At 39.8% G+C, this 24,138-nt stretch overlaps 1 pseudogene; it reads left to right on the top strand.

Moving 5' to 3' along the window:
* Nucleotides 1-1,143: 1,143 nt before the first annotated feature.
* On the top strand, nucleotides 1,144-23,803 carry LOC135097040 (uncharacterized; annotated as a pseudogene).
* Nucleotides 23,804-24,138: the final 335 nt, after the last annotated feature.

The raw sequence follows: 24,138 nt of genomic DNA on the forward strand, positions 1-24,138 counted from the left end.
AGTAATGAACACAGGTAGGCCTAACTGGTACAGGAAGTGCAAGTAATGAATACAGGTAGGCCTAATTAGCGCAGGGAGTAGCAGTAATGAACATATAGGCCTATTTAACAAAAGGAGTGGGAGTAATAGGCACAGGTAGGCCTAATTAGCACAGGAAGTAGCAGTAATGAACACATAGGCCTAATTAACAAAAGGAGAGGGAGTAATGAACACAGGTAGGCCTAATGTAGCCCAGAGAATGGGAATAATGAAGACAGGTAGGCCTATTGAACACAGGGCAAGCCTATTTCAGCGTTCTCCAGCAAGACACAAGATTGGTGAATTATTTACAATGGAGGTGGAGGGAGGCTTGCATGGGCCTTACAGCTAATATTATGACAGGTAGGCCTAATTAAGATGAGCCACAGGTACGCAGGCCTAATTAACTCTTCTGGGCACAGGTAGGCCAAGAGTAGATCTGTTTTCTTCACCAACAGGTACACAGTAGGTCTAATTGACTTTTCTAGCATGATATAGGCCTACTTAACATGTTATTTAGCTGTTTCATAAGCATAGGTAAGCCTTAATTAACATAGGACTGACATTTCAGTGGGCAATTTTTCTTTATTAGATTTTTGTTGCCCTTGGCCAGTGTCCTTCCTATATATATATATATATATATATATATATATATATATATATATATATATATATATATATATATATATATATATATATAAAGATTTAACAATGACCTAACCTGACCTGACCTGAGCTGGTGCATTACAGGTGCCCGTTCTGCCACAAGCGGGTTAGCCACGCCCATCATCTGCACTCCCACGAACGCTCCATTCACGCCCACCATTCCCCCGCACCCTCCGCGCCGCCCCCGCCCCCCACCCCCACCCAGACCTCGTGACCTGACTCCCCCACTTCTGAGGGCGTCACCCACCACCACCACCACCACCATCATAATCACGAGATGTTGCAGTCACCTAGAAAAGTAAGTTTCTCTCTCTCTCTCTCTCTCTCTCTCTCTCTCTCTCTCTCTCTCTCTCTCTCTCTGTGCATGTAATCCTAATATCAAGGTAACCAAAAGAGATACACAGATGGAGATAATAACAGAAATAATGTATAATAGGCCAAAGAATAAGATGTTTTTTTTTTTTTACCGCCTATTCAAATATGGCACCACCACCACCACCACCACCTCTCTCCTCACATAACTCAATATTTACGCTTTGTCACACATCAATACCTACATACATACGAACACACATACTTAGTGATAAATAAATACCTAATATGAAGATGTATAATTATTGCTTACTGTCTATTCCAGCGCCACCGCCACCACTAGCACCACCGCCACCACCATCCTCACTACACGGTTCTCAAAACTGTAAGCAAACTGTTAGCGCCTAAAACACACGCACACTTAGGGACTACGAGTGTAAATAATTATTATGATAATATTTCTCATAGCAAATTTTATATTTTTTTTTTCTTTCTAAACGTGGTGAGAGGTGAGAATATGTCAGGTTAGGTTAGGTTAGATTAGGTTTATGTCATCTATAGACGTAGGAATGGGATTAAACACAGCCGAAACTTCTTTATTATCCTCTATCTCATCTATAAGCACAGTAATAGGATTAAACACCATTAAAACCTCATTATTACCCTATATATCACAAATTCACCCCCTTCATGTCATCTATAGATGTAGGAATGGGATTAAACACAGCCGAAACCTCTCTATTACCTCCTATCTCATCTATAAGCGCAAGTATAGGATTAAACACCAGTTTTAGCATGAGTAATCCCTTTTTTAGGCACAGGAAGTAATAATAACGCTTCTAACTCTCTTTACAGACTGAAAAACAGATTCAGAACCCCTTAAACTTTTCTAAATAGGATCAGAACCCCTAAAACTCCCCTTGAATAGGATTAGAACCCTTAAAACCCCCTTTGGACCCTTTTTAATGCAATCCAATCCTCCACACAGGCACCGAGAGAGGACTGGAACGGGTGGAGCCTATTTTGAAGTTCCACGTGGGATCAACTCTCCTCCACTGGGCGGCATCGAAGGGTTACGATGACCTGGTGGTTGACCTCCTTGTTCGGGGCTTGTCTGTGAGTGTGTGGGGAGAGAGAGAGAGGGGGGGTTGATAATGCAGAAGTGTTGTTAATCTGTCGCTAGAACTGTAAAAATACTCTTGAAAACCCTCGTCACTTCAAGTAGAGCCTTTGGAATGTAGAAATATTGTTAATCTGCCACTAGAACCTTAAAAATACTCTTGAAAGCCCTTGTCACTTCAACTACACAGTCTTTGGAATGTAGAAATCTTGTTAATCTGCCACTAGAACCTTAAAAACACCCTTGAAAACCCTTGCCACTTCAACTAGAGCCTTTGGAATGTAGAAATCTTTGTTAATCTGTCACTAGAACCTTAAAAATACCCTTGAAAACCCTCACCATTTCAACTAGATCCTTTGGAATGTAGAAATCTTGTTAATCTGCCACTAGAACCATAAAAACACTCTTGAAAACCCTTGCCACTTCAACTAGAGTCTTTGGAATGTAGAAATCTTGTTAATCTGCCACTAGAACCTTAAAAACATCCTTGAAAACCCTTGTCACTTCAACTACAGCCTTTGGAATGTAGAAATCTTGTTAATCTGTCACTAGAACCTTAAAAACACCCTTGAAAAGCCCCCACCACTTCAACTAGAGCCTTTTGAATGTAGAAATCTTGTTAATCTGTCACTAGAACCATAAAAACACTCTTGAAAACCCTTGCCACTTCAAATAGAGCCTTTTGAATGTAGAAATCTTGTTAATCTGTCACTAGAACCTTAAAAACACCCTTGAAAACCCTTGCTATTTCAACTAGAAGGAAGAAAGGCTTTTAGTGAGACCCTTGTGTTATGTTGGCACCCTTGACTGCCCCCCACCTAGCCCCCCTGACCAGCACAGTAAACCAAACTTACCTGCCCTTCATAAACAATTACATTTCATCATTCAACTGAAAAAAACACAAATTAACTTAGTTTTGTTGACATCCACGAGAGAGACAGTTTGTTCAGCCATGTTCACTGTTTCAACAACCACCACCACCACCACCACCACTACTACCACCACCACCGCCTCTTCTACAGGTGGATGCTTGTGATCGGTTGGGCCGCACTCCACTGGGGCTGGCCACCTTTGCCGGCCACACTAGTATTGTCAACACCCTGCTGCAGGAGAACGCCTCTGTTTCTGCTGAAGGTGAGAGAGAGAGAGAGAGAGAGAGAGAGAGAGGAATATATAGACAGAAACATAAAAAAAGAGAGAGAGACAGAGTTTGTGTGTTTGTGAGGTAGAGAGAGAGAGAGAGAGATTGAGTATGTATTGAGAGTAAGAGAGTGAGAGAGTGAGAGAGAGAGAGAGAGAGAGAGAGAGAGAGAGAGAGAGAGAGAGAGAGAGAGAGAGAGAGAGAGACCCCCTAACCTAACCTAACCTAACCCAATCTAACCTAACCTAATCTAGCTTAACCTAACCTAACCTAACCCAGTCTAACCTAACCTAACCTAACTTAACTTAACCTAACCTAACCTAACTTAACCTAACCCAACCTAACCTAACCCAACCTAACCTAACCTAACCCAATCTAACCTAACCTAACCTAACCTAACCCAACCTAACCTAACCTAACCTAACGTAACCCAACCTAACCTAACCTAACCTAACGTAACCAAACCTAACCTAACCTAACCGAATCTAACCTAACTTAACCTAACCCAACCTAACCCAATCTAACCTAACCTAACCTAACCTAACCCAACCCAACCTAACCTAACCTAACCCAACCTAACCTAACCTAACCTAAACTAACCTAATCTAACCTAACCTAACCTAGCTTAACCTAACCTAACCTAGCTTAACCTAACCTAACCTAACCTAACCTAGCTTAACCTAACCTAACCTAACCTAACCTAGCTTAACCTAACCTAACCTAACCTAACCTAGCTTAACCTAACCTAACCTAACCTAACCCAATCTAACATAACGTAACTTAACCTAACCTAACCTAACCCAACCTAACCTAACCTACCTTAACCTAACCTAACCTAACCTAATCTAACCTAACCTAACCTAACCTAGCTTAACCTAACCTAACCTAACCTAACCCAACCCAATCTAACGTAACCTAACCTAACCTAACCCAACAGACAAGGACTGGAGGATAATATGTCGTGAGGAGGTTGGTCTCTGCATAGTTCGGGTCATTGAAGAAACTGCCGTGTGTTCTCTTGACGCGGCCAGGTCAGACGGCTTCACCCTGCTCCACCTGGCTGCCCAGCAAGGCTACCCGAACATGATGCATCGGCTTCTGTCCCTGAAGGTGTGCTTAGGGGCGTTTTGGGGTGTTTTTGGGGGTGTTTGTAGTGTTTGGGGTGTGTTGCAGAGGTTAGTGTGTTTTTTTTTGGGGTGTTTTTTGGATGTTTAGGGAAATTTGGTGTGTTTTTGGGGGTTTTGGGTGTTTTTGGAGTGTTTGCAGTGTTTTTTGGGGTAGTTTTGGGTGTTTTGGGGATGGTTAAAAGTGTTTTTGGGATGTTTGCAGTGGTTTGCGGATAGTTTTGGGTGTTTAAGGGTGCTTTAGGAGTGTTTTGGTGTGTTTTGAATGTGTTTTGCGGTGTTTGAGGTGTGTTTTGGAGTGTTAAAGGGTGTTTTGGAGTGTTTAAGGTTGTTTTTGGGTGTGTAAGGATGTTTTGGGATGTTTTTGGTATGTTTTGGGGATATTTAAGGGTGTTTTGGGATGTTATTGGAGTGTTAAAGGGTGTTTTGGGGTGTTTAAGGTTGTTTTTGGGTGTTTAAGGGTGTTTTGGGATGTTTTTGGTATGTTTTGGGGATATTTAAGGATGTTTTCGGATGTTATTGGAGTGTTAAAGGGTGTTTTGGGGTGTTTAAGGATGTTTTGGGGATATTTAAGGATGTTTTGGGATGTTTTTGGTATGTTTTAGGGATATTTAAGGGTGTTTTGGGATGTTTTTGGTATGTTTTTAGGGATATTTAAGGGTGTTTTGGGATGTTTTTGGTATGTTTTGGGGATATTTAAGGGTGTTTTGGGATGTTTTTGGTATGTTTTGGGTATATTTAAGGGTCTTTTGGGATGTTTTTGGTATGTTTTGGGGATATTTAAGGGTGTTTTGGGATGTTTTTGGTATGTTTTAGGGATATTTAGGGGTGTTTTGGGATGTTTTGGAGTGTTATTACCCCTACACAACCCAAACTAACCTAACCTCACAACCTCAAGGTATCACCAGACGTACGCAACAACCAAGGCGAAACCCCGCTGTTTGTCGCGATCCGGAACAACCAGCTGGCCTGCGTTCAACAGCTGATTAATGCTGGCACACGTCTGAACCTCGTCGACAACCGCGGGGGGGTCAGCTCTGCACATGGCGGCCAAGAACGGAAATGTGACGGTAATTGATATGCTCCTGACGACGTCGTAGCTGGAGGAGGAGCGGAACGTTGATATTAACCGCTGCAATAAGATCGGTTATATGCCTGTTTACTACGCCATCAATGCCAGCAGGTGAGGGAGGAGGAGGAGGAGGAGTGAGTGAGTGAGTGAGTGAGTGAGGGAGGAGGAGTGGAGGTCTCGACCTTATAAGAGGAGGAGAAAGAGATTTAGAATTTGTACAGGAAGAGGAGGAGGAGGAGGAGTGGAGGTTTAGAGCTTATAACAGGAGGAGAAAGAGATTTAGAATTTGTACAGAAGGAGGAAGAGGAGGAGGTGGAGGAGGAGGAAGAAGAAGAAGAGTGAGGGAGGAGGTGGAGATTTAGGGTTTGTAAAAGAGGAGGAGAAGGAAGATTAGGATCACTACAGAACAACACATAATACTCTTGCACTTATCAAAAACACACACAAAAAAAAACACCCTTTAAAAACCAAAAAAAACACCAAAAACACCCTTTAAAACTGCAAAAACCACTCATAAACACTTTTTCTTAACAAAAACACCCAAAAACACCCTTTAAAACCACAAAAACCACTCATAAACACTTTATCTTAACAAAAAAAACCCAAAAACACCCTTTAAAACCACAAAAACCACTCATAAACACTTTATCTTAACAAAAAAACCCAAAAACACCCTTTAAAACCACAAAAACCACTCATAAACACTTTAACTTAACAAAAACTCCAACAACACCCAAAAACACCCTTTAAAATCCCCCAAAAAAATAACCATGAGCACTTCAACTTAACAAAAACACACAAAAACACTTTTAAAACCACAAAAAAAACCCAAAAACACCCATAAACACTTTAATTTAACCAAAACTCCCGTAAAACACCCTAAAAAATAACCATAAACACTTCAACTTAACAAAAACACCCAAAAACACCCTTCAAAACCCCAAAAAACACCCCAAAACACTTTAACTTAACAAAAACAACAAAAAAAACATCTTTAAAACTCCACATCCAACAAAAACCACCAACTCAACAAAAACACCCAAAAAACACACCAAAAACGCACTTTTAAAACCCAAAACACCCAAAAACGTTTCAACTCAGCAAAAAACACTTCAAAACACCCAGAAACACTTTTAAACCCAAAAAGACTTTAATTCAACAAAAAACACCAAAAAAAAAACACCAAAAAACACCCCAAACTGAACCAAACCAAACCTAACCTAACCAAAGCAACCCCACAGGTACGACATTGTGCAGCGGTTCCTCGAGTACAGCCTGGTCCGCGAGGTGCATTGCAAGGCGACAAACGGCGAAACACTCCTGCAATTTTACACCGAACGGAACAACTTGGGGCAGTACGACAACGCAGTGGTGTGCGTGCTGGAGTGCGAGAAGCTCCTGCACTCAACCAAGCCTAGCGCGGAGATGTGTCTTCGCGTGCAACTGGGAACGACAGAGGCCAGTTCGAAGGCCCGCGCTCAGCTGCAGGCCATGTACGAGTCGACGAGAGCACAACGCCACTGCTGGAATTTTTGGTTCTTTCTCTCTTGTTTTCTGCTTCCGTCGGTTTTTTACTACCTAGACGTGTACACCGACATTCTGCTGGCGGTGGAGTACCATCAAGATTACCTGAAGAGCATCAATGACTCCGATGTGGTGGGGACGAGGAACATGACGAGTGCTAATCATTCCCTGTCCGAGGAGATGGTGGTGCTGGTGGATGGCGAGGAGGAGGTGAGTGCGTGTGTGTGTGTTTGTTTGTTGAACTATATGTAAAAGGCTGAAATAAACTCAAAATGCACTCAAATGATACTTAAACACACTTTACCATCCAAAAACACACAAGAAACACCAAGAAACACATACTAACACACCCAGACAGCCACATACAAACAGTAACACCCCAAAAACACCCAAATTACCCAGAAACACATTTTGTCACCCCAAAACATCTCATAAAACATCCCAAGATGTCCAAAAACACACAAAAAACACAAAAAAGACACTCAAAAACCCACAAAAACACACAAAACCCACAAAAACTCACAAAACACCCACAAAAACACTAAAAAATACCCCACTAACACTCAAAAACACACAAAAAACACTGAAAAGTACCCCAAAAAGCACTCTAAAACATCCAAAACACACAAAAACACCCCAAAACACAAAAAAACACAAAAAAACCACCCTACACACACACACACACACACACATTTACCCATCTCTCTAAAAACCCCTCAATGTCTCCCTCCCTCTCTCTCCCTCTCTCTCCCAGGAAGCAGAAGGATTCCTCGCCAACCTAACAGACAACCCAGACAAGATCAATTTCCTATTCACCGTTTTCTTCATCCTGTTGCCAATTACCCTGTTGTCCACTTGGAATCTGTACATTCATGTGACGCAGCAAGATATCCTTCCCATTTTCAAACTGCTACCTTCGTTTTTGCGTGTATCGTTGTAAACGCTCATATTTCTCACCCCCCTGGCCCTCGTCATGGCGTACCTCGAAAATACTTACGCGCAGATGAAGCACATGAACGTCACAGTGCGTCAGATGCAGGAGGTTGCGGGTATGTACTGTCTATGGGGTGCTTTGGGGTGAATGTGTGCGTTTTGGGGTGTTTTTGGTTTGTTTTTGGTGTTTTCTTGGATGTGTTTGGGGTGTTTTGGTGTGTTTTGGGTGTTTTGGGGTGTTTTTGGGGTGTTTTTGGGTGTGTGGGGTGTTTTTGGGTGTTTTTGGGGTGTTTTTGGATGTGTTTTGGTTTGTTTTGGAGTGTTTTTCAATATTTTGGGGGTGTTTGGTGTGTTTTTGGGGTGTTCAAGGGTGTTCTTGGGTGTTTTTGGAATGTTTTTTTTTGGGGTGTTTTGTATATTTTAAGGTGTTTTTTAGTGTTTAAGGGTGTTTGGGTGGGGAGTTTCCAAGTGGATAGGGTTTTTTTTAGCTTGAGTTGATAGGTGGTTTTTTTTTTATTTATTTAATTATTTTATTTTTATTTATTTGTTTTGTTTATTTTATTTATTTATTTTTTTTTTTTTTGTGGGAGCTCTGTGTGTGTGTGTGTGTGTGTGTGTGTGTGTGTGTGTGTGTGTGTGTGTGTGTGTGTGTGTGTGTGTGTGTGAGGTTAAAAGAGGAGGAGAAGGAGGAGGGAGAGAGGAAGGGAGGGAGGGAAGGTAGATATTGAGAAAACTTACTTAAAATTCTCTCTCTCTCTCTCTCTCTCTCTCTCTCTCTCTCTCTCTCTCTCTCTCTCTCTCTCTCTCTCTCTCTCTCTCCTCTCTCTCTCTCTCTCTCTCTCGCACACACCATGATAACAAAAATAACAATAATAACAGTAATAATTCCTGTAATCCAACTTAACCCCAAGCTAACATACACCCCCCCTACCCCTTTGCCCCCTATCCCCCCCTGCCCCCTACCCCCCTCTCCCCCCCAGGTTGATAACAAAGAGAGGCACAACCCGCCAGTGGGGGGGTTGCCTCTGAGCCCAGCAACTCACTCTTCCCCCTTCACAGCGCAAGGTACTGGGATCAAGTCAGGTTGGATCGGGTCGGGTCGGGTTGGGTCATGTCAGGTTGGGGGCGTTTTTAAATGGTTGGGGTTTGGTTAGGTTAGGTTGTTGTTGTTGTTGTTGTTGTTGTTGTTGTTGTTTGTTTTTTACTTAATTTCTCTCTCTCTCTCTCTCTCTCTCTCTTCTCTCTCTCTCTCTCTCTCTCTCTCTCTCTCTCTCTCTCTCTCTCTCTCTCTCTCTCGCTCTCTCTCTCTCTCTCTCTCTCTCTCCTCTCTCTCTCTCTCTCAGTATATTAGTATTGTTATGTAGAACTACTACTACTACTACTACTAAATAAATCCCCAATAGTAGCTTGTTATATTCTACTATTATTATTATTATTATTATTATTATTATTATTATTATTATTATTATTATTATTATTATTACACTTTTGATGTATATATATTTAATTTTTCTGTGTGCATGGGGGTATGTGTGTGTATTTTGAAATCTTTGGGGTATGATGTTGACACACACACACACACACCACACACACACACACACACACACACACACACACACACACACACACACACACACACACACACACACACACACACACACACAACACACACACACACACACACACACACACACACACACACACACACACACACACTAAAACAACCAAAAAACACTGTTATTCACCTCCAAACACCACAAAACACCGCAAAACACACCAAAACACCCCAAAAACACCCCATAAACACCAAAACAGTCCAAAACTCACCCAAACACACTTATTCATTTTCCTTTACCCTTTAAATGCTCAGTCCCCTTCAAACACCCCAAAAATACCCCAAAAACACTTCCAAACACACCCAAAACACTCCTAAACACACCCAAACACACTTATTCATTTTCCTTTACCCTTTAAACGCTCAGTCCCCTTCAAACACCGCAAAAACACCCCAAAAACACTTCCAAACACACCCAAAAACACTCCTAAACACACCCAAACACACTTATTCATTTTCCTTTACCCTTTAAACGCTCAGTCCCCTTCAAACACCGCAAAAACACCCCAAAAACACTTCCAAACACACCCAAAACACCCCCAAACACACCCAAACATACTTATTAATTTTCCTTTACCCTTTAAAACTCTCAGTCCCCTTCAAACACCCCAAAAACACCCAGAAACACTCCAAAAACATCCATTTTCTATTTCATCCACCCCTGACTTAACTTAGCCCAGAAATTAAAAAAATACCCTTAAATACCCAAAAACACTGTAAAAACACCTCAAAACACCCATTTTCTATTTCATCCATCCCTAAGTTAACTAACCTAGCCAAAACACCCAAAAACACACCAAAAACACCGTCAAACACCCATTTTCTAATTTAGTTACCCCTTAAATTAACATAACCTAGTGCAAAAACACCAAAAATACCTTTAAACGCCCCAAAACACCCAAAAACCATCATTTAACACCAAAAAAACACCCCAATAACACCCAAAAACCACCATTTAACACCAAAAAACACCAAAAAACACCCAAAAACAACACCAGGCGCACTGTACATCTCCTCAGACCCACCCAGGACTAACGCAGGCACTCTTACAGGTGGACTCAAAATCGTACAAACAGCTTTCCCCCCCACGGGCCTACCAAGACCTACCGGCACCACATGAGGGACATGGAGATCAGAAAATATTATGACCTTAAGCATGTCGTGCAGATGAGGGTCGCAATCACCAACGTCATGGAGGCCACACTCGAGTCGGCCTTTCAGTTAATTCTGCAGCTGTATATCGTTGGGACGCATTACACTGAGTTGGACCAGGTGCGTTTGTGTGTGTGTTTGTGGGTGTTTGTGGGTGTGTGGGGGTGTTTTGGTTTAAGTACAAAAAAACAAAAACAAACACCCTGAAACACCCTAAAACACCTCTAAAACACCCAAAAACATCCCAAAACACACAAAAACACCAAAAAACACACTGAAACACCCAAAAACACCCCAAAAACACCCCAAAAAATACCCAAAACACTCAAAACTACAAAAACACCAATTAGTACTCTAAAAACACCCAAAAACACCACAAAACACCCAAAACCACCCAAAAACATCACAAAACACACAAAAACACACAAAAAACACCCAAGACAACCACTCCATCATCCCCCATCCCCTTCTCCTCCTCCTCCTCTTCCTCCTACAACCACAACTAACACCACAACTTTCCCACAACAGGTTAAGGACGTGACACTGGGCAGCATCCTGTCTTTGTCACCACTGGGCCACAACACACAGCTCTCCAAACCGGTGTTCTCTGTCCTCATCTCCCTTGTGTCCCTCACCTGGTCCTTCACATCCTACCACAGGTTCTCCAAACTCGGAGGGCTGACTATTTTAAATGCACTGCCCCTCCTGTTCGCAATATTCTTCCAGGTACGGTTCTTAGGGACCGGTTTAATTGTGTATCTTGTAGTTTTTAAGTGTGTTTGGGTTTGTGTGTGTTTTTTTTGGTGTTTTTGGGTCTTTAAGGGTGTTTTTGGGGTATTTAAGGGTGTTTTTTTGGGGGGTATTTAAGGATGTTATTGGGTGTTTTTTGGTGTTTTTGGGATATTTAGGGTTTTTTTTGGGTAGTTTTTGGGTATATAACGGTGTTTAAGGGTGTTTTTGGGTGTTTTTGGGATATTTAAGGGTGTTTTTGGGTATTAAAAGGTGTTTTTGGGTATTTTTGGGATATTTAAGGGTGTTTTTGGGTGTTTTTGGTTATTTTTGGGGTGTTTAGTGTGTTTAAGGATGTTTTGGTGTGTTTTTTGGTGTGTTTAAAGGTGTTTTTTGATCTGCTTGTGAATTTTTATGGTGTTTTTTATCTTATAAGTAAATTTTGGGGTTTTAATTTTTTTTTACTTATTTATTCATTTATTTATTAATTTATTTTTTGTTTGTGTGTGTGTGTGTGTGTGTGTGTGTTTAAGGTATAATTATGAGTTTCAAATAGTAATAGTAACAATAATAATAATAATAATAGTAGTAGTAATAATAATAATAATAATAATAATAATAATAATAATAATAATAATAATAATAACAATGTGTCCGCAGGTGGTGTCCCGCGCCATTGCCTGTACGGTGTTCACCCTGGCACACACGTGGAAGGTGTTTGTGGTGTTGGGTGTACACTTTGTGGTGGTGCTGGTGTTTAAACTCAAGCTGGAGGAGAGGTGAGTGTGTGTGTGTGTGTGTGTGTGTGTGTGTGTGTGTGTGTGTTTGTGTGTGTGTGTGTGTGTGTGTGTGTGTGTTTGTGTGTGTGTGTGTGTGTGTGTGTGTGTGTGTGTGTGTGTGTGTGTGTGTGTGTGTGTGTGTGTGTGTGTGTGGCAGGTGACACAAGGACACACACAAGCTAAACACTATGAAACAAACACTATAATTCACAACACACCTAAAAGACCTAAATTCACCTAAAAGACACCCCAAAATACCTAAAACACCCCAGAACACCCTAAAACACCCCAAAACACCCAAAAAACATCTTTAAACACCCTAAAACACACCAAAAACACCCAAGAATTACCAAAAACACCAAAAAAACTCCAAATATACTCCTAAAACACCCAAAACACCAAAAAACACCTATAAACACCCCAAAAACACACTAAAACACCAATAACACCCAAAAACACCCATAAAAACCCCATAAAAACCAAAAAAAAAAAAAAAACCCAACAACGACATTAAAAGACCCCCGTTTTCTTTCACCTGCAGTTCAGTGTTGCCAGTACGCACACCGTTTTACTGTTACCAGTGTTTTTTCATGTACCTGCGTCCATATTTCTACGTTTTCCTTGGCACCATTGCTTCTACGCTAGTGTACTTCAGGTTGGAGAGGCCCTCGGCTGTCAAAAAGCAGAGGGCGCGTCGTCATTCAACCGTAGTGATACAGGTGAGGCTGCAGTGAGGTTAGGTCAGGCTGGGTTAGGTTAAGTTACGTTAAGTTACGTTAAGTTAGGTTAAGTCATGTTAGGTTTGATATTGAAGCAGTATTCAATGACTTAAGCTAACACAAAATTTTCATTCTCTCCCTCCCTTCCCCCCATCGCTGCTATCTCACCCCCTACCCCCCACAGGTGTTGTTTTTAGTCCTAGCCTTCATCGAGAACCTAGTGATGCTTGCCTTGGGGATCTGCTGGCTGGACGACAAATACTTTCATCATACGACACTTTCAAATACGACACTTTCATCATAATTTCTGCTGTCCTGTGTGCCATCAGCTACCTTACTGGCAATTATACTACATGCTGTGTACTATAGGTGAGTCTGTGGCTGTGTCCGAGTGATGCTGTGTGTGTTTTGTGGTCTTTCGTGTGGGTGTGTGAAGATGTGTTGCAGTGCTGGTGGCTGTGTGTTGGCTGTGTGAGTCTGTGGCTGTGTTTGAGTGATGCTGTGTGGGTGTGTGAAGGTGTGTTGCAGTGCTGGTGGCTGTGTGTTGTCTGTGTGAGTCTGTGGCTGTGTTTGAGTGATGCCTGTGTGGGTGTGTGAAGATGTGTTGCAGTGCTGGTGGCTGTGTGTTGCTTGTGTGAGTCTGTGGCTGTGTTTGAGTGATGCTGTGTGGGTGTCTGAAGGTGTGTTGCAGTGCTGGTGGCTGTGTGTTGGCTGTGTGAGTCTGTGTGTTTCTGTACTGTTGCTTATCATCACTATGCAAAAAAAAAAAAAAAAAAAAACACCAAAACACCCCAAAACACCAAAACACCCAAAAAACACACCAAAACACCCAAAAAACACACCAAAACACCCAAAAACACACCAAAACACACCAAAACACTCATAAAACACACCCAGAAACACCCAAAAACACCCAAAAACACACCAAAACACCAAAAAACACCAAAAAAACACCAAAAAAACACCCCACTAACCTTCTGCACCCCAACAGCTGCTTCGGCCATCCATGGGTGGACATCAACGGACCATCAGTGCACCGGGACGCAGACGAGGGGACCCTGGTATTGTCACATTACCAGCAAGGCAAGGTGTCAAAATGGGCCATAAATTCTTGTTGTAACATTGAACATCACACAGAAATGCCATCTGATTTAATGCCTGGCTTTATTCTAGGTAAAGATATGGCCAGAAGCAAGGAGGTGGACTGGGATAACTTGTAGAGGCCCTGGGGGGGATTGTAGAGTCTGTGGGGGACTTCTGGTGACTCTGGGGAGATTGTGGAGCCTCTGGGGAGATTGTGGTGACTCTGGGAAGATTGTGGTGATGCTTGGGGAGCTTCTGAAGACTCTGGTTAACCTGTGGAAGGCCTGGGTAGCTTGTGAAGGGTCTGGTTAATCTGTAGAAGCCCTGGGTAGCTTGTGAAGGGTCTGGTTAATCTGTAGAAGCCCTGGGTAGCTTGTGAAGGCTTTGGTTAACCTGTGGAGGCCCTGAGTAGCTTGTGAAGGGTCTGCTTAACCTGTGGAAGGCCTGGTGGGCTTGTAAAGGGTCTGGTTAACCTGTGGAAAGGTTGGTGGTCTTGTAAAGGGTCTGGTTAACCTGTGGAAGGCCTGGGTAGCTTGTGAAGGCTCTGGTTAACCTGTAGAGGCCCTGGGTAGCTTGTGAAGGGTCTGGATAACCTGTGGAAGGCCTGGTGGGCTTGTGAAGGCTTTGGTTAACCTGTGGAAAGCCTGGTGGGCTTGTAAAGGCTCCCCTGTGGGAGCCCTGGGTAGCTTCTGAAGGCCCTGGTTAACCTGTGGAAGGCCTGGTGGGCTTGGTAAAGGCTCTGGTTAACCTGTGGAAGGCCTGGTGGGCTTGTGAAAGGTCTCGTTAACCTGTGGAAGCCCTAGATAGCTTGTAATGGCTCTGGTTTACCTGTTGAAGGCCTGGGTAGCTTGTGAAGGGTCTGGTTAACCTGTGGAAGCCCTGGGTAGCTTGTGAAGGGTCTGCTTAACCTGTAGAAGCCCTGGGTAGCTTGTGAAGGGTCTGGTTAACCTGTAGAAGCCCTGGGTAGCTTATGAAGGGTCTGCTTAATCTGTGGAAGGCCTGGGCAGCTTGTAAAGGGTCTGGTTAACCTGTGGAAGGCCTGGGTAGCTTGTAAAGGGTCTGGTTAATCTCTAAATGACTGTTACAATGTTCAGACTGCCATAATTCTGAAATGACTCAATTTGTGAGCAGCTGGTGAATCTATGTGTGTGTGTGTGTGTGTGTGTGTGTGTGTGTGTGTGTGTGTGTGTGTGTGTGTGTGTGTGTGTGTGTGTGTGTGAGAGAGAGAGAGAGAGAGAGAGAGAGAGATTGTGTGAGTGTGTGTGCACTACTACTACTACCACCACCCCCACCACCACCACCACCACCACCAGCACAAAAGAATTCAAAGGAAGAAACAAAACCACAGCCCCAAACAAACAAACAAACAAACAAACACCACAGCAAGTGACCTCACCAGGGCCACAGCATTCAGTGAGTAGTCAATCTAGTCACAGAAAGGTCACAGGAAGGTCACAGCGAGGCCTAACCCAACCTTACTTGTTCAAACACACACACACACACACACAACACACACACACACACACACACACACACACACACACACACACACACACACACACACACACACACTCTCTCTCTCTCTCTCTCTCTCTCTCTCTCTCTCTCTCTCTCTCTCTCTCTCTCTCTCTCTCTCTCTTCCATTGAGATGTGTATATATTAGTATAAGTGTGTGTGTGTGTGTGTGTGTACTTTTTCCTTACATAGAGAGAGAGAGAGAAAGTTATTATTATTATTTTCATTCTTCTTCTTCTTCTTCTTCTTCTTCTTCTTCTTCTTCTTCTTCTTCTTTCGTATTATTGTTCCTATTATTATTGTTCCTATTATTATTGTCCCTATTATTATTATTATTATTATTATTATTATTATTATTATTATTATTATTATTATTATTATTGTGACAGCATTTAATCGCATAATTTCCGAGGCTGTGTGTGTGTGTGTGTGTGTGTGTGTGTGTGTGTGTGTGTGCGCGCGCGTGTGTGCGTGCGTGCGTGCGTGCGTGCGTGCGTTCCATTCCGTCTAACACTTATAATTCCAAGTAGTCAGGATTAGTTCGTTTAAGTTTTAATCTTCACTACTACTACTACTACTACTACTACTATTACTACTACTACTACTATTGTGTGTGTGTGTGCGTGTGTGTGTGTTTTAATTGTTTATTTGTTTGTTTGTTTTCAATATTGCAAAGAAAAAACGCATTTTTTTTACTTTAGAGAGAGAGAGAGAGAGAGAGAGAGAGAGAGAGAGAGAGAGAGAGAGAGAGAGAAAAGAGTGTGTCATAGAAAACGAGTATTATTTCAACCGGTACTTAAATATTTCTGTAATTATTTACTTAACAAACGTGTACTTAAGTGTGTGTGTGTGTGTGTGTGTGTGTGTGTGTGTGTGTGTGTTTTGGTGATAAGAGACTAGCGATTATTTCTTTAATATGTGTGTGTGTGTGTGTGTGTGTGTGTGTGTGTGTGTGTGTGTGTGTGTGTGTGTGTGTGTGTGCGTGTGTGTGTGTGTGTGTGTGTGTGCGTGTGTGTGTTCATATCTAGTCAATCCTGAAGAAACATCTAGTCCCTCTGAGAATTCAAACACAAAGACACACAAACGACAAACAAATGGAACTGGCCAGTCAAATCAGCTGTTAATGTTTAGAAGTTAGAGAGTGTTTAGTAAGGGTGGGTGGTTAGGGGGGGAGGAGGAATTAAAGAAGGGTGTTTTTTTTTCAAGTTTAGAAAGAAAACAGAAAAAAAAACAACTTTTAAATGTTATTGGAAGGTGTTTTGTGGTTTAATTTTTTTTTTTTTTACGATAATTTATGTTTTGGATACGATTTATTTTTATTTTTTATTTATTTTTTTATTTTATTTATTTATTTATTTATTTTTTTTTTTTTGTGTACGATAGTTTACGTTTTTCAGATACGATTTATTTTATTATTTGTTTGTTATTTTTTTTTAATGTGTGTGTACGATAGTTTACGTTTTGGGTACGATTTTATTTATTTTATTTATTTTTATTTATTTATTTTATTTTTTTTACGTGTGTGTACAATAGTTGGTGTTTGGGTATGATTGCTTTTAAACGCACATGTACGATTGTTTGTGTTTTGTGTACGATTATTATTATTATTATTATTATTATTATTATTATTATTATTACATGTGGGTACGATAGTTTGTGATTTGGGTACGATTCTTTTTACAACGCACATGTACGATAATTTGTTTTGGGTAGGAATTATTATTATTATTATTATTATTATTATTATTATTATTATTTGGTATTTTTCTATTTGTTTATATGTATTCCTTGATTTTAGATTTATGAGTGAAGAAATATGATCAATACAAAAAATTTATATATATTACGAGATTGAAAGGCATTTTAAGAAAGAAATATGTAGAGATTATTAAACAAATTCCGTCGATCTTAAGGTTACAAAAAAAAAAAAAAACAGCAATAATGAATGAGATACAGAGAAATTAAAGAGATTTGAAAGCGGCAGAAGTTTGGCATTTTTAGAAAGCTTGTTAAGTACCTAAATTTTAAGTAAGTAATTTAAGTGTGTTGTAGTAATGTAAAGTGAGATAGGGATGGAGTGAAGAGAATTATATTATTATTAATTTTTTTTTCTTAGTGATTTAGTGAATATTATTATTATTATTATTATTTATTATTATTATTATTATTATTATTATTATTATTATTATTATTATTATTAGTTATGTTGAATATTACGAAAAAAAAATAAATGGGCTGATTTAGTAAAGGCGGTCAATTATTTTAAATACACATAATTTTAAAGAAAACGTAAATTATAGCCATTTTTTAAGTAATAAAAAGAAAAAAGAAAACGGATTAATTGAATGATGATATAAAAAAAATGGAAATTTGATCAGATAAATAACTTAGAAAAATATAGAAACACATAATTTAGAAGCTTAAATTATGTCAAGAAATAAGTGGAAAAATTAAAGAAATACGAATAATTCTGAAAAATAGACGTATTTAAACAGTTCAGAAAATTTTTATGAAGGAAATCATTTGAAAAAAAAAATATATATTGACTTGAAAATCATAAAATAGTCATAATAATAATAATAATAATAATAATAATAATAATAATAATAATGATAATAATAATAATAATAGTGAAGGAAAATAAGAAAATAAGAAAAGTTAATAATTTTGAAAGACGAATGAAGGAAAATAAAAAAAGAATGAATAATTTTGAAAGACGAATGAAGGAAAATAAAAAAAAGAATGAATAATTTTGAAAGACGAATGAAGGAAAATAAAAAAAGAATGAATAATTTTGAAAGACGAATGAAGGAAAATAATAAAAGAATGAATAATTTTGAAAGACGAAAGAAGAAAAATAAAAGAGTGAACAATTTTGAAAAACGAACGAAAATATAGAAAAAAAAACAAGTCGAGAGAAAAAAGAAGAAAATTAATTAAAAAAAATAGATTAGAAAAAATACACCTGAACTTAGAAAACAAACAAACAAACAAACAAACAAACAAACCACGCATAATTTTCAAAACACAAAATAATTGATGTACACAAAAACAAACAAAAACAAAACAAACAACAGAAATTACTTAGTAAAATAAGAAGCTTGATAATACTTAAACCGTGTGTGTGTGTGTGTGCGTGTGTATGTATGTATGTATATGGGAAGCTGTAACAAACAAACAAACAAACAAACAAACAAACAAACAGGAATTTATAGGAAGCCTGTATAACAAACACACACACAAACAAACAGGAAATACACACAAAATACTACACAGGTGTTTTTCAGGTGTGTGAATGTGTGTAGCAGGCTTGTATGGGGACACGAACACACACACACACACACACACACACACACACACTGTAAAGCGTAAGTGTGTTTTTGGCAGGTATGTGTGTGTGTTTGTGTGCGTAGAAGGCATATCTGACGGGCCAGGTGTGTAACTGTGTGTGTTCTGCAGGTGTGTGTGTCTGTAGAAGCTTATCTGAGGGGCCAGATGTGTTTAATCAAGTGCAGGTGTGTTCTGCAGGTGTGTAGTGTTGTGTTAGTTAGTCTTGCCCTGTTCGGTTAGCTGACAGGTGTGGAAATGTTGGAGATTACGTATTTAGGGTGTTTAAGGGTGTTTTAAGGGTGTTTTGTTGCTGTGGGTGTGTGTTTCATGTTTGTTTTGTTGTTTGTTTGTTTGTTTGTTCCTGTGATTCATCAGAAACTCCCTAAAATTTACCGTAATTCAAAAAAAACTTCAAATTTCTCGATTCACCAAAAAAAAACCCTAAAATTTCCCATAATTCACCAAAAACCTAAACTTTCCCACGATTCAGAAAAAAAAACCCTAAAATTTCCCTTAATTCACGGGGGAAAAAACCCTAAAATTTCCCATAATTCACCAAAAAAACCTAAAATTTCACATAATTCACCAAAAAAAAACCTAAAATTTCCCACAATCCCTTAAAAAATCCTAAAAAATCTCTAAAAAACTAAATAAACCTTAAAACTCCTCAGAAAGACTTAAAACGCGTTAAAACAAACCCAAACAACCCTAAATTACCACTAAACAACTCAAAATGCCAAAAAGTCCCTTAAACGTACCTAAAACCCCTTAATGTCCCTAAAACTTCTTAAAACACCCTAAAATAACTTGAAACGCCCAAAAACGCTTCTAGAACCCTTAAACACGTCTCTAAACCCTTTTAAACATCCCTAAACCCCTTTAAACACCCTTAACCCTTAAAACACCCTTAAAACACCCCTTAAAACACCCGGAATAGCCACTCGCTCCACTATCTAGTCAGGGAACTCCCCACACCACTCACTAGTCACATCACGACCCGCGACCCGCCAGGAACCGTTGACCTGGTGACCTGACTTGACCTTGTGACCTCATATGGGGGGAGGAGGAAGAGGAGGGGGTTTAGAAGATTTTTTTTTATTTGTTTGTTTGATATATTTAAATTGTTGTTATTATTGGCTGTATAGTAGTTAAGTTTGTTTTTGTATGTATTTATTTGATTATATATTTTTTTTATTATTTTTTTTTAAGTTTTCAGTCTTTGTTTATTTATTTATTTGTTTATTTGTTTATTTACTGAAGAGCAGATGAGGGGACCTGCTTCACATGCACTATGCGGTGAGAGAGAGAGAGAGAGAGAGAGAGAGAGAGAGAGAGAGAGAGAGAGAGAAGGGATGACCAAGAGAGAGGGGGTGATGAAGAGAGAGAGAGAGAGAGAGAGAGAGAGAGAGAGAGAGAGAGAGAGAGAGAGAGAGAGAGAGAGAGAGAGAGGAATGACGAAGAGAGAGAGAGGGAGATGACCAAGAGAGAGAGAGAGAGAGAGGGGGATGAACCAAGAGAGAGAGAGAGGGGGGCGATGAACCAAGAGAGAGAGAGAGAGAGAGAAAGAAAGAGGAGATGACGAAGAGAGAGAGAGGGGAGGGTGAAGAAGAGAGAGAGAGAGAGAGAGAGAGAGAATATAACCTAACCTAACCTAACCTAACCTAACTTAACAGGGAAAGCTGGAAGATGGCACAGAATTCGACAGCAGTTACCCTCGAGGACAACCCCTGACCTTCACGCTGGGGTCAGGTCAGGTCATCCGAGGCTGGGACCAGGGACTGATTGGGTGAGTAGTGGCAGTGGTGGTTGTGGCAGTGGTGGTGGTGTATATTAGAGAGAGAGAGAGATAATGATGTTATTTTTCCATATCTATCTCTATTTGACCTTCCTTTGTATTCCCCATGTGCTTCTGACGCCTTCACCCCACCCCGCCCCCCAAGGATGTGCGAGGGGGAGAAGAGGAAGCTTGTCATCCCCTCGGACCTCGGCTATGGAGCTTCAGGGGCGCCTCCAAAGATACCTCCCCACGCCACGCTGGTCTTCCAGGTGGAACTTGTCAAGATAGAGAGGAAAGAGGAGCTTTGAGGCTAATCTAGGGTGCGTGCAGGTGTGTGCGGGTGTGTGTGGGTGTCTGGTGGAGTGTGTGTGTCTGTGTGTCTGTCTGTGTGTGATTTTTTCCTTTCTGTAGAGATAAATGGTATCTGTGTGTGTTTGTGTGTGTCTGTGGAGTTTTAAGGGTGTCTAGAGAGTACTTAAAGGCTCCCTCACCCTTAACAAGTCTAGGGGTGTGTGTGTATGTGTGTGTGTGTTTATGGCTGGGAGAGGTCTTCAGTGTGTGTGTGTGTGTTTGTCTGTAAGGGTGACCAGCATAGCCAAGAGACTGCAAGGGTGTTGGAGAATGGTCAGGAAAAATTTTAAGGGTGTTTCTTTGTCACCCTGTTCAGTTTAAGGGTGTTTAATATGGTCAGGGAAAATTTTAAGGGTGTTTTTTGTCACCCTGTTCAGTTTAAGGGTGTTTAATATGGTCAGGAAAAATTTTAAGGGTGTTGCTCGTTACCCTGTTCAGTTTAAGGGTGTTTAATATGGCCAGGAAAAATTTTAAGGGTGTTTTTTGTCACCCTGTTCAGTTTAAGGGTGTTTAATATGGTCAGGGAAAATTTTAAGGGTGTTTTTTGTCATCCTGTTCAGTTTAAGGGTTTAATATGGTCAGGAAAAATTTTAAGGGTGTTGCTCATTACCCTGTTCAGTTTAAGGGTGTTTAATATGCCCAGGAAAAATTTTAAGGGTGTTTTTTGTCACCCTGTTCAGTTTAAGGGTGTTTAATATGGCCAGAAAAAATTTTAAGGGTGTTTTTTGTCACCCTGTTCAGTTTTAGGGTGTTTAAAATGGTCAGAAATGTTTAAAGGGTGTTTTTTTTTTGTCACCCTGTACAGTTTAGGGGTGTTTAATATGGCCAGGAAAAATTTTAAGGGTGTTGCTCATTACCCTGTTCAGTTTAAGGGTGTTTAATATGGCCAGGAAAAATTTTAAGGGTGTTTTTGTCACCCTGTTCAGTTTAAGGGTGTTCAAAATGGTCAGAAATGTTTAAAGAGTGTTTTTTGGTCACCCTGTTCAGTTTAAGGATGTTTAATATGGTCAGGGAAAATTTTAAGGGTGTTTTTTGTCACCTTGTGTACTTTTTAAGTGTGTGGGGGTAGTGCTAGCTGTAAGGGTGTGTGTTGTCACCCTGGCTGAGTCTTAAGGGTGTTTGTTAAGCCACCCTGTTTGATTAGTGTTAGTGTGTGTGTGTGTGTACCTGCATGTCTCACCCCAATACTTGTAATCATATTCTTTATAAATAAATTTTGTGTGTGTGTGTGTGTGTGTGTCAGGAACACACACACACACACAAGAGAGAGAGAGAGAGAGAGAGAGAGAGAGAGAGAGAGATGATTAACAGCTGAGAGAGAGAGAGAGAGAGAGAGAGAGAGAATAACCACATCTACTACTACTACTACTACTACTATTTGAAACAATAGATATACAAATAGTCTTATTAATAGTCAAGACATACACACACACAGGTGCGTGTACACAAATATTACTACAGCTCATGGCAGTGTGTGGGTGTAGTAGGACAGACACAATCAAGTTGACAAGTATTGAGATAATTATCAAATATATATTATTATTATTATTATTATTATTATTATTATTATTATTATTATTACAGTTTTTTTTTATCATTGTTATGTCTAAGGTTTAAGTCAGTCTCTCTCTCTCTCTCTCTCTCTCTCTCTCTCTCTCTCTCTCTCTCTCTCTCTCTCTCTCTCTCTCTCTCTCTCTCTCTCTCTCTCTCTCTCTCTCTGTGCGTGTGTGTGTGTGTGTGTGTGTGTGTGTGTGTTTTTGAGTGCAATAAAAAGTCGTACATTACATATATATATATATATAGACACACACACACACACAGTATAATTAAGCTTATCTTTATACATACAGAATACTGGTCATGATCTTTATAAACTTAACCTACACACACACACACACACACACACACACACACACACACACATACGAAACTATTACTTGTAGAGAGAGAGAGAGAGAGAGAGAGAGAGAGAGAGAGACTGTGTGTGTGTGTGTGTGTGTGTGTGTGTGTGTGTGTGTTGATCTATTCTTTATTTCAAGTTGTCTTAGTAAAATATTTCAAGTTGTATCAATATTGTCAAAAAAAAAACTTAAATAATTAAAATATGTTGTTGTTTTGTATGAATTTGTCAAAGAAAATAAATAAATAAAATAAATTCATTAAACTGAAGACCACAAATGTACTTAAGCTGAATGATAAGAGGCAAATGATTATGAAGAAATGAAAAAAGTGAGAAAAATTATGAAAAAAGACAAATATACATTAAAAAAACTGTGTGTGTGTGCAAAATATTCCGAAAAAATGGAAAAAAATGAAAATTATGAAAAAAAACAAATATACTTAAAAAAAAACTTTGTGTGCAAAAGATTCCGAAAAAATGAAAAAAAAAGAAAATTATGAAAAAAACAAACATACTTAAAAAAAAACTTTGTGTGTGTGTGTGTGTGTGTGAGGAAATAAAAACTTTGATAATCTTAATGAAAATATCAGTGTTTTTTTTCCTGTTTAGTTTAAGAGGTGAAAATAATTGTAGCTTTAAATTGGATATTTCTCATTCATTCATTTGTTTGTTTGTTCTGAGCCTATAGAGGAAAACTTAGGCCTATACAGGGTGGGGGAAAAGGCTAGACAAGAGAGAAATTATGCACACACACACACACACACACATACAAACTGCTAGCCTCTCTCTCTCTCTCTCTCTCTCTCTCTCTCTCTCTCTCTCTCTCTCACACACACACACACACACACACACACACACACACACACAAGGAGGGAAAGCAGCCATATGTAAAAATTGATGTTTTAATTGTCTTTAAGTTTAGATCAAGTTGGGAGAGACAAATTTAATAAACTTAATGCTTACTGGAAATGTAAAACACACACACACACACACACACACATACACACATTCTGTTTATGTTTTGTAATGTCCTGAAGTGAATGACGCTCAAATATTAGCCATAGGAGGTAGATTAGTTTATTTGTTTTGTGTGGAGTTTTGAAGGTTTATTTTGCAGTGGTTTGGATTTTATTGAAGGAAATGCGTCGCTGTGTAGGAGTTTCTGCTACGGAATTCCTCTGATGACCGTCCTTCTTCCGACTAAAAATGAATAATTACGATACTTTCCCTAGCCATTCAATGTGTGCAGTGGCTAAGTGGAGGGAGGATGTTGTCTTG

The sequence above is a fragment of the Scylla paramamosain genome, unplaced genomic scaffold (assembly GCF_035594125.1).
Source record: "Scylla paramamosain isolate STU-SP2022 unplaced genomic scaffold, ASM3559412v1 Contig11, whole genome shotgun sequence".
NCBI lineage: Eukaryota > Metazoa > Arthropoda > Malacostraca > Decapoda > Portunidae > Scylla > Scylla paramamosain.